This window comes from Budorcas taxicolor, chromosome 1 (genome assembly GCF_023091745.1).
Source record: "Budorcas taxicolor isolate Tak-1 chromosome 1, Takin1.1, whole genome shotgun sequence".
Classification (NCBI taxonomy): Eukaryota; Metazoa; Chordata; class Mammalia; order Artiodactyla; family Bovidae; genus Budorcas; species Budorcas taxicolor.
The window spans coordinates 179,643,681-179,658,684 of record NC_068910.1 but is presented as its reverse complement, the minus strand read 5'-3'; the positions used below and the strand labels follow the sequence as shown (position 1 = coordinate 179,658,684).

The 15,004-nt window shown below is 36.7% G+C and overlaps 1 protein-coding gene across 8 annotated transcripts in view; it reads left to right on the top strand.

Moving 5' to 3' along the window:
• The window catches only part of MBNL1 (muscleblind like splicing regulator 1), a 189,481-nt gene that overhangs the window by 17,981 nt on the left and 156,496 nt on the right, over positions 1 to 15,004 (top strand). The gene's annotated exons all lie outside the window — the stretch shown is intronic.

The window sequence follows — 15,004 nt, the reverse complement described above, 5'->3', positions numbered from 1 at the left end:
GACTTAGCAACTAAACAACAATGTGTTAATTACTAGATTAATACTAAGTAGCAGTCCTAAGAAGAAACTGATAAGAGTTAGTGTGTAATTCTCACATTTCTGAGTATACATATTAGTGTCCAGTGTATACCCCATGGACATACAAGGAAAAGAGCATTTCTCTCTCGGCTCTGTGAAGGGGGCCATCTTATCAGCGGCTCTGTGAAGGGGGCCATCTTATCTCCTTCAGACTACACACAGGGCTTGCTCCTTCACTTACCTCTCAGAGCAAATCACTAAGGATGTAGTCATGGCCACTTTACCATACCCAACTCTACACCCAATCTCTCTGGTTTTTTTTTTTTTTTTTTTTTTTGGCTTCTATTGTATTTAAGGTTGTTGTCACTTCTACGAAGATAGGTATTAAATTGCCAGCATGTGTTGTGATTGGAATTTTAAGTTTTAAATCAGAAGACCTGATTTTGGATCCGGATTGTTCTGTTCAGTTAGCTTAGGAGGCTTGAGTGAGTCAGTCACTTAACCATGCCAGCCTTAATTTATTTGTTCCCAAATAAACAAGATACTGTAACCATCCTTTAGAGTCATGGGGAACAAATAGCAAAATGTAGATGAAAGTAAATTGTATACTAGTGAATCAAATATTATCTGCTATTGTTGAGTAATAATAGAATGTATGAGTTCTGGGGGAAAAGTAAATTTTTCTAAGTGGCTTCTCCAGTCAAAACTTTTTATTAAAGAACAAGATGAACATCTTGCAGATATTATATTAAATCAAGAAGAAATGTAGCACAGGCCAACTTCTCAAGAAGTTAATCTCTCCAGGAGTTATTAATGAAGAAACATAGTTTGTAGTTTTGTTGAAGGAAGCTTAAAGTCTTATTTAAGTCTTTTTCCCTCTGTTAACTTTAATACAGAGGTTTTACTTGAATTTAAATAAAGAGCCAGGTATTAGTTATATATGAAGAGCATGATTTGACTAATTCCTAGATAAAGTTTCTCTTTATTCTTTGGACACACACACACACACACACACACACATACATACATACAAACATACATGCATATCTACACTCCCATACATACATTTTATTTCTTATTTTTATTTTATCAGATTGTAGTAATTAAATGCTTAATTGTTTTTCCTTTTTGCAAAATAATTTTACTCTGTGGAGCCTAAATATCACTGTCTCTATTTATTTTATATATTTGTGTATATATGTATATATTTGTTTATGTATATACATATTTGACATTTTAATGACAGAAAGATATGGGAAGTTTTAAGATTACCAAGTGATTACTTTTTTAATTTATTCAATATACTCTTTCAGATATACTGGGGGACTTTTTATTTTTTTACAGATTAAGTAGCTTTTATATAGTGTGAACTCTTGAGCAGAACTGAAACGTAAGAGGTTTGCGACATAGTAGGATGATATGAGTAGTATCTTAGATGATGTGGAGGAGCATGTATGGTGCCTGATTTAAAATAATATTTAAAAAAATGAATGTAACAGTCCCTTATAAGCAGAATCTAAAAGGAAATGATACAAAATTGGTCCATTTGGTGGTGTAACCTCAGAGGTCATTCTGTTGAGAGAAGGACAGACATCTGTGACTTGTGTATAAAAGTCTTTTATTTACTCTGATATAAAATCACCCTTGCATACAAGTTTCTAGTTACCAATGATCTGAAAATAATGAAATATTTAAAAATAAACCTTCAGTTATGACACTGAAAAAAATGAATAGAACAAAACTTTGCATAACATTTTGCAGGCATGTTGATTTTCTAAAGTAGTTAATAGAATATGATCAAAAAGCATGTCAGCAAATCTCAAATAAGCCATCATTTCAGGGCAGATATTCTGGGAAATTACTGGGTAGGAATGCATTAAACAATTTCTGGTGGAAGTAGTCTTTTAACTTTAGTTGATTATGATTGCCAGAATTTAATGAGATTAAGGGTAGCCTGGGGAGTTTGCTTAAAATGTAGATTACTGGTCTTCTTCACCCTTAGTAGGTCTAAGGTAGGTCCCAGGAATATGTGTTTTTAAGTCACCCCTGGGTGACCGATACAGAGAGTTTGAGGATCTAACTGAATCTTTAATTTCCCAGACAGAACAGAAAGTGTTGCTGTTAATAAACTGTTGGCAGTTACTGGAGTTTATTAGCCAGTTACTGACGCAGTGTGATTTGCCATGGAAAGCCGGTCATTGGTTTTTAAGTGGATATGATGCTGGTAGAAGCACATACAGCTTTAATCACTGTCTCATTAGAAGGATGTAGTCAGCTTTTCAGATCTCCTCATGTGTTACTGCTTTTCTAGAATGCACAGAACCTTATGGGTGATTAAAATACTTAAGGGATCTTCTTTTTTTTTTCTTCTGTTTGGCAGAGGAACCAAACCTCACGTTGCCATATTAGTTTGTTCAAAGTGCATTCAGTACATACACTCTTTTGGAAAGTACATAATCCTAGGAATAGAATCTTGCACTTATCTCCTGAGAAGTTGTGACTGTATTTATACTCTGACAACATGGTAAAAGCACATTGTCAAAAAGAGAATAAAAACATTAGAAATGCCCACATTTTGCCAACCAACCATCTTAAGTGTTTTGAAAATCCAGTTTCAGGTTCCTCTTTATTCTGTGAACTGTTATTTAATAACTGAGAAAGAGTTTGAGGAGGCTAAAAGGAGGGGAGAGTGTTTTGTTTTCTAATGGGACACATGCCCCTTCGCAAAATCGTACAAGACTATATACCTACCTCAGTTTTTTAGACTGGAAATAATGCCTTCCACTTCAGAACACTCCAGTCCAGGGCAAGAGGCCCTCTGGCCTCAGGAGAAATTACCACACTGGGAAATGTGTCTGGGCCTACATGAGTTCACCAGAGTTCTACTGTGCCTTAGCTAGTTTGATAACGCCTTGCATTATTTATAGCACTTGTCAGAAACGATTTCCTTTAGTCAATTAGTGTCTAAAGAAGAAGGGGGGGAAGCAGGATATTTTCTGACATTTGTAGAAATAACATGCAAAAAAAGCATTCCCTTAATCATATGACATTGTGCTGTCAGAGATTTTCCTAATATAACATGTCCCACAGAGTGTTAACTACATGTTTTGTTTTTATTAAGAAGCAAAGGCTGGTAAGCTATATATTTGTTTTGATACTCTGTCAACTTAAACATTTATTCAAACCTCTGGCCCTTGTTCTTTGGCAAATAATTGTAAAATATAAATATAGTAATTGTCTTAGCAGTAAGATGGTTTATTTTGAAATAACAGGAGTTGAACAACTGATTTTACAAATGTTTCCATCGATTAACTGCCATGTAAGTGCTAGCAACTAAAAATATTTAGCAAAACACAAAGACAAGGCTTCAAGTTCTATATAGGAAAAAGACATATAACTTTTACTCCTTTCTTACAATGGAAATTTACAATATGGTTTGAAGGATAATATCTTTTTTAGGGCCTTCCATAGGTTTAATAAATGTATAAAAACGTGTTATTAATTGCTGGTAGAAGTATGTAATGATAAAATGTTTTCTTAGAATAAGTTTGATGTTTAGTTCAAAATTAATATTTGCATATACTTTATGTCCAAAGTATTTGTATTATTACCAATCGAATGTATGCATAGTTTTGTATATATAATTGCAGTATTGCTTAAAATAATGAAAAATTGGCATTTATTTAGGTGACCACTAGTATAGAAATGGATATATAGTAAAGTAATACATAATTGTTAAAAAAATATTTATGTGAATCTCTCTCTATTGATAAGGAAAGGTCATTAACATATTTTGTAGAAAGCAAGCCGAAGGATAATATGCTTAGTATGTTTTCATCATTACTGTAAAAAAAATAAAAAAAAATATTGAAACTGTGTATGTGTGCTGTATGTGTAGATGTGTGTTTGTGTGTGATAATACATAGAAAAAGGACTGAATACACCACACTAATAATAGTGGTTGCTAATAATAGTGGCTTGGGGTTGGAGGGGGTTTGATTTGGCAGTAGAAAGATGAGAAATTCTCAATAACCCCTTCTATATGATTTAAATTTATTAACAGTGAAAATCCATTCATTTGGCGATGTCTAAAACCAAAAACAAAAAGAAAGAAAAATATATGGAGTTAATGTATGTGAGAGTTTCCCAGGTGGTGCTAGTGGTAAAGAATGCACTTGACCAGTACAGGAGATGTAAGAGACAAGAGTTTGATCCCTGGGTTGGAAAGATTACCTGGAGGAGGGCATGGCAACTCACTCCAGTATTTTTGCCTGAAGAATTCCGTCCGACAGGGGATCCTGGCAGGCAATAGTCCATAGGGTCGCAGAGAGTCAGACATGACTGAAGGAACTTAGCATGCAGGCAATGTATGTGATTCATATAAACTACTTGCTAGAGATTTCTGTCTGTCATTTGAACTTATATGTTACTATCTCTTCTGGGTAATAGCCTTATCATTTATACCCATTGGAGGAGGAAATGGCAACCCACTCCAGTATTGTTTCTGGGATAATCCCATGCTTCGGAAGAGCCTGGTGGGCTGCAGTCCATGGAATTGGAAAGAGTTGGACACAGCTGAGCAATTGAGTACTTATACCCGTACTTCTAGATCACAGAAGAAGGCAGAACCATAGTTAACAGCATAAATTGTTAATTTTTTGACTTTGAAATAATGTAGATTATAGTCTAAGTGTGGAGGGAGGAAAGCTCAAAATTTAGATAAACTGTTTATTTAACTTGTAATTTGCTTCGGAGCCTTTACATTTCTAGTTTGAGAATTCTTTATTTTCACTGTCTAACTTTTTGCCTTATTTTATTTTACATCTCTTTCTGAATGTGAACTTCATGGGACATGCATTTTGGTGTGTGTCTGCAAAGTTCCTCTGAATGAATGACTCATGATTCTAGATCTGCATTTCGCAAGTAATGAGATTTCAGTTCTTAAGTATGTTAGAAATTTAAGGAATTAGAGTTGTGGCACAAAAGTGTGGTAAATGATTTATGTACAAATATAAATTTAGTTATCAGGGAGACAAATTTTGTCTTTTTATCTGGTTAGTCTTATATTTCTAAGACTTGCAGAATCTTTCAGTGTTTTTCTTTTTTATAAATGAAGCCTTATAATTAATAAATGTTGAGGTAGGCACCAACAAAATATACCTCCCTGTTACCACTGTGGAGCTGCTTGTTTAAATCTTAGGCTTCTGCAAAATAAATTCTGAAGCTCTGGCTATACTGTATAGCAGTTGCAGTAATACTAGCATAGTTTGTTGTTGTTCAGCATCTGAGACCTAGCTTAGTATATGTGTTATGTGGAACGTTCCCTAGAAGATACAGCTACATTGAAGTGACAATATGAGTTATTAATGCATGTCTGTTTTGAAACATATCTTCCTCTTTTTTAAACCAGGGAAAAACAACTGGGTCTTGATTCACTGTTAGTCAGGGAAAGCCTAATTCTTATATGCATGTGAGTGTATGTGAATTTGTGATTTTTTCTTTTTTTTAGGAAACCTCAAATTAAACTGAAATTCTAATATTTTATTGTTTTTAGGAATAGATTCAGTTGGCATTGGTGTATGATTAAATGTATATTTGTTCAAAAGGTAATCTTTAAGATCAAATATATAAATCAGTAGAAATATCCCTAGGATTATAACGTTAAACTATGTGGTACCTTTGTGGCTTGAGTATTTGTAATGTTTGCAATAAAAGATGCATTTTTGATGTGATGGGGATTTTTACTGATTAAATGGAAAAAAGGGGATGTGTATGTATTGTGTTTTGTCATCAGAAGTCCATTAATTCATTTAATTAGGATGCATTCAAATAATGTCCATTAATTCATTTAATTAGGATGCATCTCATATTCATGTTTGATATCATTCATTATATTCTGAAGAATAATTATTTTTAGATCTTTTTGAAGTTGAAGAAATATGTGCTCAGTTGTGTCCAACTCTTTGCAGCCCCATGGACTGTAGCCTGCCAGGCTCTTCTCTCCATGGGATTTCCCAGGCAGGAGTACTGGAGTGGGTTGCCATTTTCTCCTTTGGGGGTCTTCCCCACCCAGGGATTAAATCCACTGTCTCTTGAGTCTCCTACACTGGCAGGCAGGATCTTTACCACTAGCGCCACCCTCTTTAATACACATAGATTTTACATATTTTTCTCATAATGATTAATAATTAAGCAACAGATTTTGGGCAGTCTTCAATAGAAATAAGCCAGTAAGATCTCCCAGGTTGAGCTTACGAGGTTACATTCTAAATCATCTGTTAAGATCAAGTTAGTGTGCTCAGATAGAGTTGATAGTGGGCTTCCCAGGTGGCTCAGTGGTAAAGATTTCACTTGCCAGTGCAGGAAACACAGGAGATGTAGGTTCCATCCCTGGGTTGGGAAGTGTGATAGCTATGATTATTTGATTCTAATAGAGATATGCTTTATTTTTTGGCCAGATTTTTTAAAAATTGTTTTTGTCATTTCTTCACATATTGATTTTATAATTTAGCTAGATTGGACCTACTCAAATGGAAAATGGGCATAGGTTAATTATGGAAAATCTTTTAATGACCACTGGCTGTGAGAATGATTTCTGCCTTGTAAGGGAAGTTGAACATTGAGGCAAAGAGGTTCATATGCAGCAAATTTTCACTGACGTACAGGGTTATATGGGAGTATTACCTTAAGTCTCTTGTTAATCACCTCCACTAGCTTTGTTCGTAGTGATGCTTTCTAAGGCCCACTTGACTTCACATTCCAGGATGTCTGGCTCTAGGTGAGTGATCACACCATCGTGATTATCTTGGTTGTGAAGATCTTTTTTGTACAGGTCTTCTGTGTATTCTTGCCACCTCTTCTTAATATCTTCTGTTTCTGTTAGGTCTATACGATTTCTGTCCTTTATCGAGCCCATCTTTGCATGAAATGTTCCCTTGGTATCTCTAATTTTCTTGAAGAGATCCCTAGTCTTTCCTATTCTGTTGTTTTCCTCTATTTCTTTGCATTGATCGCTGAGGAATGCTTTCTTTCTTTGCTGTTCTTTGGAACTCTGAATTCAAATGCTTACATCTTTCCTTTTCTTCTTTGCTTTTCAATTGTCTTCTTTTCACAGCTATTTGTAAGGCCTCCCCAGACAGCCATTTTGCTTTTTTGCATTTCTTTTCCATGGGGATGGTCTTGATCCCTGTTAGTCCTGGGTATTCTTTGGAAGGAATGATGCTAAAGCTGAAACTCCAGTACTTTGGCCACCTCATGCAAAGAGTTGACTCATTGGAAAAGACTGATGCTGGGAGGGACTGGGGGCAGGAGGAGAAGGGGATGACAGAGGATGAGATGGCTGGGTGGCATCACAGCCTCGATGGACGTGAGTCTGAGTGAACTCCAGGAGTTGGTGATGGACAGGGAGGCCTGGCGTGCTGCGATTCATGGGGTCTCAAAGAGTCGGACATGACTGAATGACTGAACTGAACTGAACTGAACTGAATCAACTTCATCCTTATTTTTAAGTTATATGATAATGTTATTAGGGAAGCACGGGTGACTTTGCTACCATTCCTCAAGCAATAAAGATCATATTGAAACATGTTTTAGATGAAGGTATCACCAGCCTCAATAAGAAGCTCGGTGATATTGTTCAGAAGGTATAGAGATGGAAAATTAAGATTTTGACCCCTAGTTACTATGGCCAATAAAATACAACTCATAAAAGTAAACTTTAAAATCAAAGTCCATAATCATAGTTTTGCTCTGGAAATAACAATATCACAATGTATCACATTGCATTTAATGTTCAGAGTTTTGTCATGCTTATTTCACATTGGTAGATTTCAGTTGGGTTAATGAACCATTCTTCCTGAAAACTGCCAGAATAGTTAGATTTTTCTGTCTTTTAGCACCTTGCACATATATCAACACTGTTGATTTTACTGTAGTGTTGTGTTCTGACTTCCTAGTTATTATTTTGAAATATTAAATGACATGGACGGATCAGAAATGACTACCTAAGGGTAACAAGATAACTTCATCTTTTTGTAATATATAGAGTAAATAAAACACGAAATAGGATTAGTATTTTATCTCAAAGAATGATAAAGTAGCATTCATAGTGTTGTTATACTTTCTTATGGAATAGAGGGAAAAGTTAAAAGACTGCCTGTTTGGAATCCTCAAAAAAAAAAAAAAAAAAAAGTAACTTTTCCTTCTTTAGCCAGAACCGAGGACTGATTCTGTCAGAAATGCATCGATAATTATTTACATGTTAAAAATTTGCAAAACCATGTGTATCTATTTCAGATTATTTCGTGGATTAAAAAGACTTCCATCAACTTCCCAATTAAGGAAGTATAAAAATGCTTTTATGTTAATTAACTTCCTTTCCTTATGCTTTCTTTCCAATAAGTGGTCTTTGATGCTGATTTCATTCAGTTATAAAGGTGACCTATCAGTGATTTAAACTGTGTATCTATTGTTTAGGCATTATAGCAAATATTTGTAAACTAGTGTTCAGATGTACTAAGAAAAATATTATCATGCCACAAATGCTGATCCTTGGCTTAGTCTGGACCTTGTGCTGTGTTAGTGGTGGCTGTTTGGTGAAGAAACTAGCTGGCACCTGCCTGCTGTCACAGAGCTTACATTTTAATGGAAAAAACAGGTGATAAGCAGATAGTGAAATAGGTACATTGTAGTATGCCAAATACTAACAAGTGTTGTGAAGAAGAATAAAGCAGGATAGGGGGCTGGCAAGTCTGCGCTGGTGTTAAGAGGAAGAGAGGTTTGCATACTTTTGACAGTGGGCTGAAAAAGCTTCTAGGAAGATAAACTTTGCTGTAGGGACTGGAGAGGGCACATTTAGGTACAAAACTGGTGGCTCAGGCTACAAAATGCAGCAAGACATCTTGATATCTCCTAATACCTTTTCATGTTTTATAATTTTGGCTTTTATAGGAATCATTTCAAAATTCACTTTTTAATCACTGTCTGCATAGAGGCTTCCTGTTTCGTTTTTGTCTTAAATATAAATCCTTAAAGGGACAGTAGTCATTTTCTAACTTGAAAGTTTATTTGCTTGCTTTTGGAATTCTAATCTTTAGCAACAATGCATCACTTAACTAACTTCCTTCAGTATCCTTCCAGTAAGAGACCACTGGATGATTAGGGAAGCAAACCTTATCACCATCTTAAAGGAATGCTTTGATAGATCTTAGATTACTTGTTTGAGTTGGTAAACATAATCGTCCTTTCCTTGCAGGCAACCTGTCACCCAAAACAATGCAGAGCATCAGACCAGTAGGCCACGTTGCCTATTGCTGTGCCATTCCAGAGGATTTGTGGTTGAAAATTATCTTTTTTCTCAGCAATTTATCTAAAACTTCAGTTATTTGCACATATTCTTTATGATTTTTACCAGTATATTTACTATTATTCCTTAAATTCTTTTTGTTATACTTTACCTTCTTCCTAAGTTACATATCCACACGCTTTGGCAAGCTTGTTTTAGCATTCTGATGCATCTATTAAAATTATGTTGTTTCTGCATCACTGAAAATCACCATGGGTGCTGCCACTAGGGTGCTTCCCCCTCACTGAGAAACACTGATCTTAGCTTTTTGTTATATGGAGTAGAATATTGGTGAAGATTCCATTAACGCATTCAGAACACAGTTTTTTTCCCATGTAATAAACGATTTTGTTACTCTATTTAGTCCCTTGTGAGTAGAGAAATAGCTATATAGCCTCCAGAAATGCTTAGTTATTTGTTTACCAAAATCTCTGTTAATATTTGGGAAGAGCCATGGGCAAAATTGTGCTGTGAGCTAACTTAGTTTACTGAAGTGATGCATTGCTAGTTACAGGCTTGTCGACACCATTGAACCAGGGAGAGAAGTTACGGTTTTGGACAAGGCGGACAAGGCTCCTCTTCTCGTCAGCTCCAAGCACACTCAGCAAAGTTGGCCATCTCTTCCAGTTAGCTTGAAACTTTCTTAGTAAGTTAAAAAAAAAAAAAAGAAACCTCAAATAATTACTAAGTTAACTTCCTCAATATGTAACATTTCATAATCAAAACTTATGAAAAAAGTCCCCCGAATTCCCAGCTAACTACTCTGGCATGTAGAACCAATCTGCCTATAATTGGTCCAGAAGAATTGAAATGACTAGTGAACATTTGTTACTAGGAAGTTTAACCTTGCTCATAGAGGCCAACCAGTTCTCCAAAACAGATTTTTAGTCTTATTCCTTGTGTCTGTTTATCCTGTATTGCACAATGTATGCAGCCCTTAAATAGATATTTATATGAATGCATGCACTGTTAAGGGCTTCCCAGGTGGCACTGAGGTAAGAATCTGCTTGTCAGTGCAGGAGTCTCAAGAGGCTCGAGTTTGATCCCTGAATTGGGAAGATCTCCGGTAGTAGGGAACGGCAACCCATTCTAGTGTTCTTGCCTGGAAAATCCCATGGACAGAGGAGCCTGGTGAGCTATAGTCCATAGGGACACAAAGAGTCAGACACCATTGGGCATGCACATGTAATAATCCACTGTTCAGTTCAGTTCAGTTACTCAGTCATGTCTGACACTTTGCCTCCCCATGGACTGAAGCACACCAGGCTTCCCTGTCCATCACCAACTCCCAGAGCTTACTCAAACTCATGTCCATCGAGTCTGTGATGCCATCCAACCATCGCATCTTCTAATGCCCCCTTCTCCCGTCTTCAATCTTTCCCAGCATCAGGGTCTTTTCCAGTGTGTCAGTTCTTTGCATCAGGTGGCCAAAGTATTGGAGTTTCAGCTTCAGCATCAGTCCTTCCAATGAATATTCAGGACTGATTTGCTTTAGGATGGACCGGTTGGATCTCCTTGCAGTCCAAGGGACTCTCAGGAATCTTTGTTTTGGACCACAGTTCAAAACCATCAATTCTATGGCGTTCAGCTTTCTTTATGATCCAACTCTCACGTCCATACAGGACTACGGGAAAAACCATAGCTTTGACTAGGCGGACGTTTGTTGGCAAGGTAACGTCCCTGCTTTTTAACATGCTGTCTAGATTGCTCATAACTTTTCTTCCAGGGAGCAAATCCACTGTTAGTAAGAGTAATTATCTGTACTTCCTCAGGCTTTTTCTTTTTATATTTTATCCTATTTTTGGTTTCTTTTCTTCTGTCTTTATATTTTATTCTTTCCTTTCCATTTACCTTAAAGTAGAAAATACATGTGAATTCTGATATCACTTAAGGAGAAACTGATCTTGGTTCTTGGGAGGACTATGCTTGTTTGTATCAATAGAACGTGTCACATGCTTTAAGGAACTCTATAGTTTACTGTTTTGAATTTGATCAATAGGTAAAAGAAGGCTCTTACCTTAAAAACATATATAGGTTGTTAAATTTTGATTCTCACTGAAAACAGTTAAATTCTCCATTTCTTTGTCTTTGTTCAGGGAAGTTTATTATATATTGAAATATCAGTCAAAATTTTACCTCGGGAGACGTTTACCTGTTAGCTAATACCTTTACAGTAGCAGTCTTCTTTCAATAATTATTCGCAAACAATACATATTTTTAGGGTGATACATTTGCAAGAATTCCTACAGTCTGCACAATACCCATACACATTTAAATATTATCTCTATATAGAACAAAAAATCCATTACCACTGAAGTATTGGTCCAAATCCTATAAAATCTTAATTTATTAAAATTATGAAGATTTCTGGTCTTCCCTGAAATTATGTTTGAATAAAGGAAAAGATTACAAGATAGCATTCTGATATCAGTAGTTTACTCAAATACATTTTTTTCAGATAAGATATGAGTTCCTTACCCCCAGTTCCCTGTGTCGAAGGCTGAAACACATATTATCAGTGTAGCTGGAGTATTTTGTAAAGGTCAGTGTACAATCTGATCGCTCACTTGTCCATGTCTGGCTAATTATAAATATTTTGATTATCACGTCGACTAATACATTTTATAATAGTATTTTCAGCTTAAAAATACATACCTATATTTTTTCAGTATTACTTTTTGACTTAAAAGAACTGCTCTGCTACAGAAAATATAATCAGAACACCCATTTGTAAGCATTTTAGTAATTAAGGTATATTTTGTTACTTGAGTACGACTGAGTCTGTAACATGGTAGAAGAGAAAAACAACGCTAGAAATGGATTTTGTAGTTGTATTTAGACATGAATACAACACATAAGTACTGCTTGGAGGTTACCCCAAGCAGTGAAGTTATTCCTGTGTGTGCCATGCCATTGCCTTTCCTTATTGTTTGGATCTCATAGATTGTGATGAAACTTTCCTCAGTGTTGGACACGTCCTCATAAACATGTTTATTTCTAATAGGTTGAATAAAATTATTCTTAAACATTTTAAAAAACATCATGTTCCAGGGACTGGGTTAAAAAAAAAAAAAGTGGCGATAAACACCCTGTTGTTGTGGAATTTATAACCTGGGGGACAAAAGTTCCAAGATATACAAAGTACTAAGAATATTGTAAAGGGTAGAATGTTTAGCAGAGTTAGCATAGCCTTCTTAGAGAAGAAGATGTTTGAATAGCAGTTTAAACAAGAAGGGATGAAGAAGTATGTGTCGATCCAAAGGTTTAGCATGTAACAAGTTTCAGGGGCTCCCACCTGGATGGTGTATGCTAAGAACCCACAGCCCCTCTCTCCCTGGGAAGGTGGAGGTGCAGGGTGGGGAGAGACCAAAAAAGATAAAATGTGTCAGTTTAAAACAAGGGAAGGGAGAAAGAGGGAGTTGTACAGCATGCTGTTAAGAAATCAAGTAATGATAAGGACTCCAGTAGTGCCTGGAGAGTCCCAGGGACAGAGGAGCCTAGTGGGCTGCCGTCTATGGGGTCGCACAGAGTCGGACACAACTGAAGTCACTTAGAAGCAGCAGCAGCAGTGCAGTCTTTAGATTTGGCTTTGATGGGAGCATTGATGACTGTCGCTGAGCAGTAAGGTAATAGTTGTGCAGATTACACGGATACATTTTTAAAAGTGAATGGAGGAGGAGGAAGCAAGAGCTCAGGTAGGTGACTCTTCAGACTTCTGTTTGGGAATGATGAATTAGGAACATTAGAGAGAGGTGATGTATAACTAGGCAAGGTCCCCTTCCTCCTGCCATGTCACCCCTTCCATTTTAGAGCTCCGTTAGCACTTTAAGAGCTAAGAGGAAAAGCAGGAGTATATACAGCAGGAATTTAGAGAGGAAGAGGACTTAAGAAGGAGCCAGTCAAGGTAGCAGCTTAACCTTGGGCAGTAGAAGAGAAAACTGGGAGACTGAGAAGAAAGATACAAGAAGATAGTTTAAAGATGGGTGGTAGGAAGGTGAGAGAGAGTTCAGGCCTGAGAGCTGCTATTTTTATTGTGAAATATTTGTGACATGTAAGATCGTATCCATTATTGATAGTGAGAGGAACACAAAGGAGGAGGGACTTGATAGTGAGGAAATTTTAGAAAAGCTGGTGTCAGAGGGGGCGGTCCAGGCCACGGGGAGGATTCCTAGGCAGTGAGGAAGCCTGAGTGACCCTAGAACCTAGTAACTTATGGAGGCAATAATGGGTATGTGTGTGTTTTCAAGTTTGTGTTTGTGTGTGTTCGTATGTGTTTATAGGGGTGTGTTCCTGCATGTATTTGTGTATTTTTGTGCTGTAAAGTTAATGGCAGTTCTGAAGTCGAAATTGATCATTTAATTTACCAAAGTTTATACGGCTCCACCTGTTTTCCGTCGCTAAGCCAGACACTTAAGGTTTCTAAGATATATAAGATTGTTTCTGGCCTTGGGAACATGCCGTCTCATGGATCAGTCATGTGAATGCAAATCAGACAGATTGGGGAGCAGAGGTAATTGGGAGGAGGCAGTGTTAATATATGGGTGGGTGAGGATGAAGGAAGTGACGTCTTGATAGCGTCTTGGAGGAAGTGACATGTTGGTAGGCTTCCCAGGTGGCTCAGTGGTAAAGAATCTGCCTGCCAATGCAGGAGATAGGGATTCAGTTTCTGGGCTGGGAAGATCCTCTGGAGGAGGAAATAGCAACCCACTCCAGTATTCTTACCAGGATGATTAGGTGGACAGAGGAGCCTGGCAGGCTACAGTCTGTGGGGTCCTAAAGAGTTGGACAGGACTGAGCATGACCCCGAAGAAAAGGAGGCAGTGGTTGCAGAGAGAGAGACAAAAGAGATGTCGACCACATCTGTGGTCCATACTCACAGCATGAGGTAGTCAAGAAGTTTTGAATGCAGAGCAAATATTAAGGAAGGTGAATAAGTCTTAGGGTTTGTGACTAACTTGGCTTCGTTTTTACGGAACCAGGAATTAGGACTAGAAAATTTTTTGAAAACAAAAATACTTCTGGAGCATCAGTATGAATTTTTTAAAAAATCTCAAAAGTTGTGGCTTTTTGTAAAAAAATATTTACAATATTTTCTAAACCTAGTATCTGGTAGTTTCTTAAAAAAATGTTTAAAATGGCAGTATTAATCTTAAAACAAATTTAAAACAATTCTGCTATGTATCCATGTTTTATCTATATGTATGTGTATATATATTCATATTCTGTATTTTAATTTCCAAGTTATAAATCTGTTATATACCCGTTGGCCATTTTTGGCCCTGGAAGAAGTAATCAGATACTATTTATTATACTGTCATTGCCTCTTTGGAGTGTGAAACTTCTAGAGTTATTGAAGCCTTGTTTCCTTTGGTAGCATTCAAAAGGGAAAAAATAATATGTATGCTGTTCTGTAACTACTAAGCATTTTTGGGAAAGTTTTCCCATTCTGATTGAAAGTAAGTTGTTAAAAGCAAAAATGCCCTGCTGTATATAGGGAATGGTCTTGTAGTGCCGAGTTACTAGATCTTTAGGCAATAGGGGGTCCCTCACCCCCCAACCCCCACCCTCTGGCTTCATTTGTACCTCTGAAATGCATCATACTGCCCAAATCAAACTGCTCACTTAATATTTAATGTTTCTGCG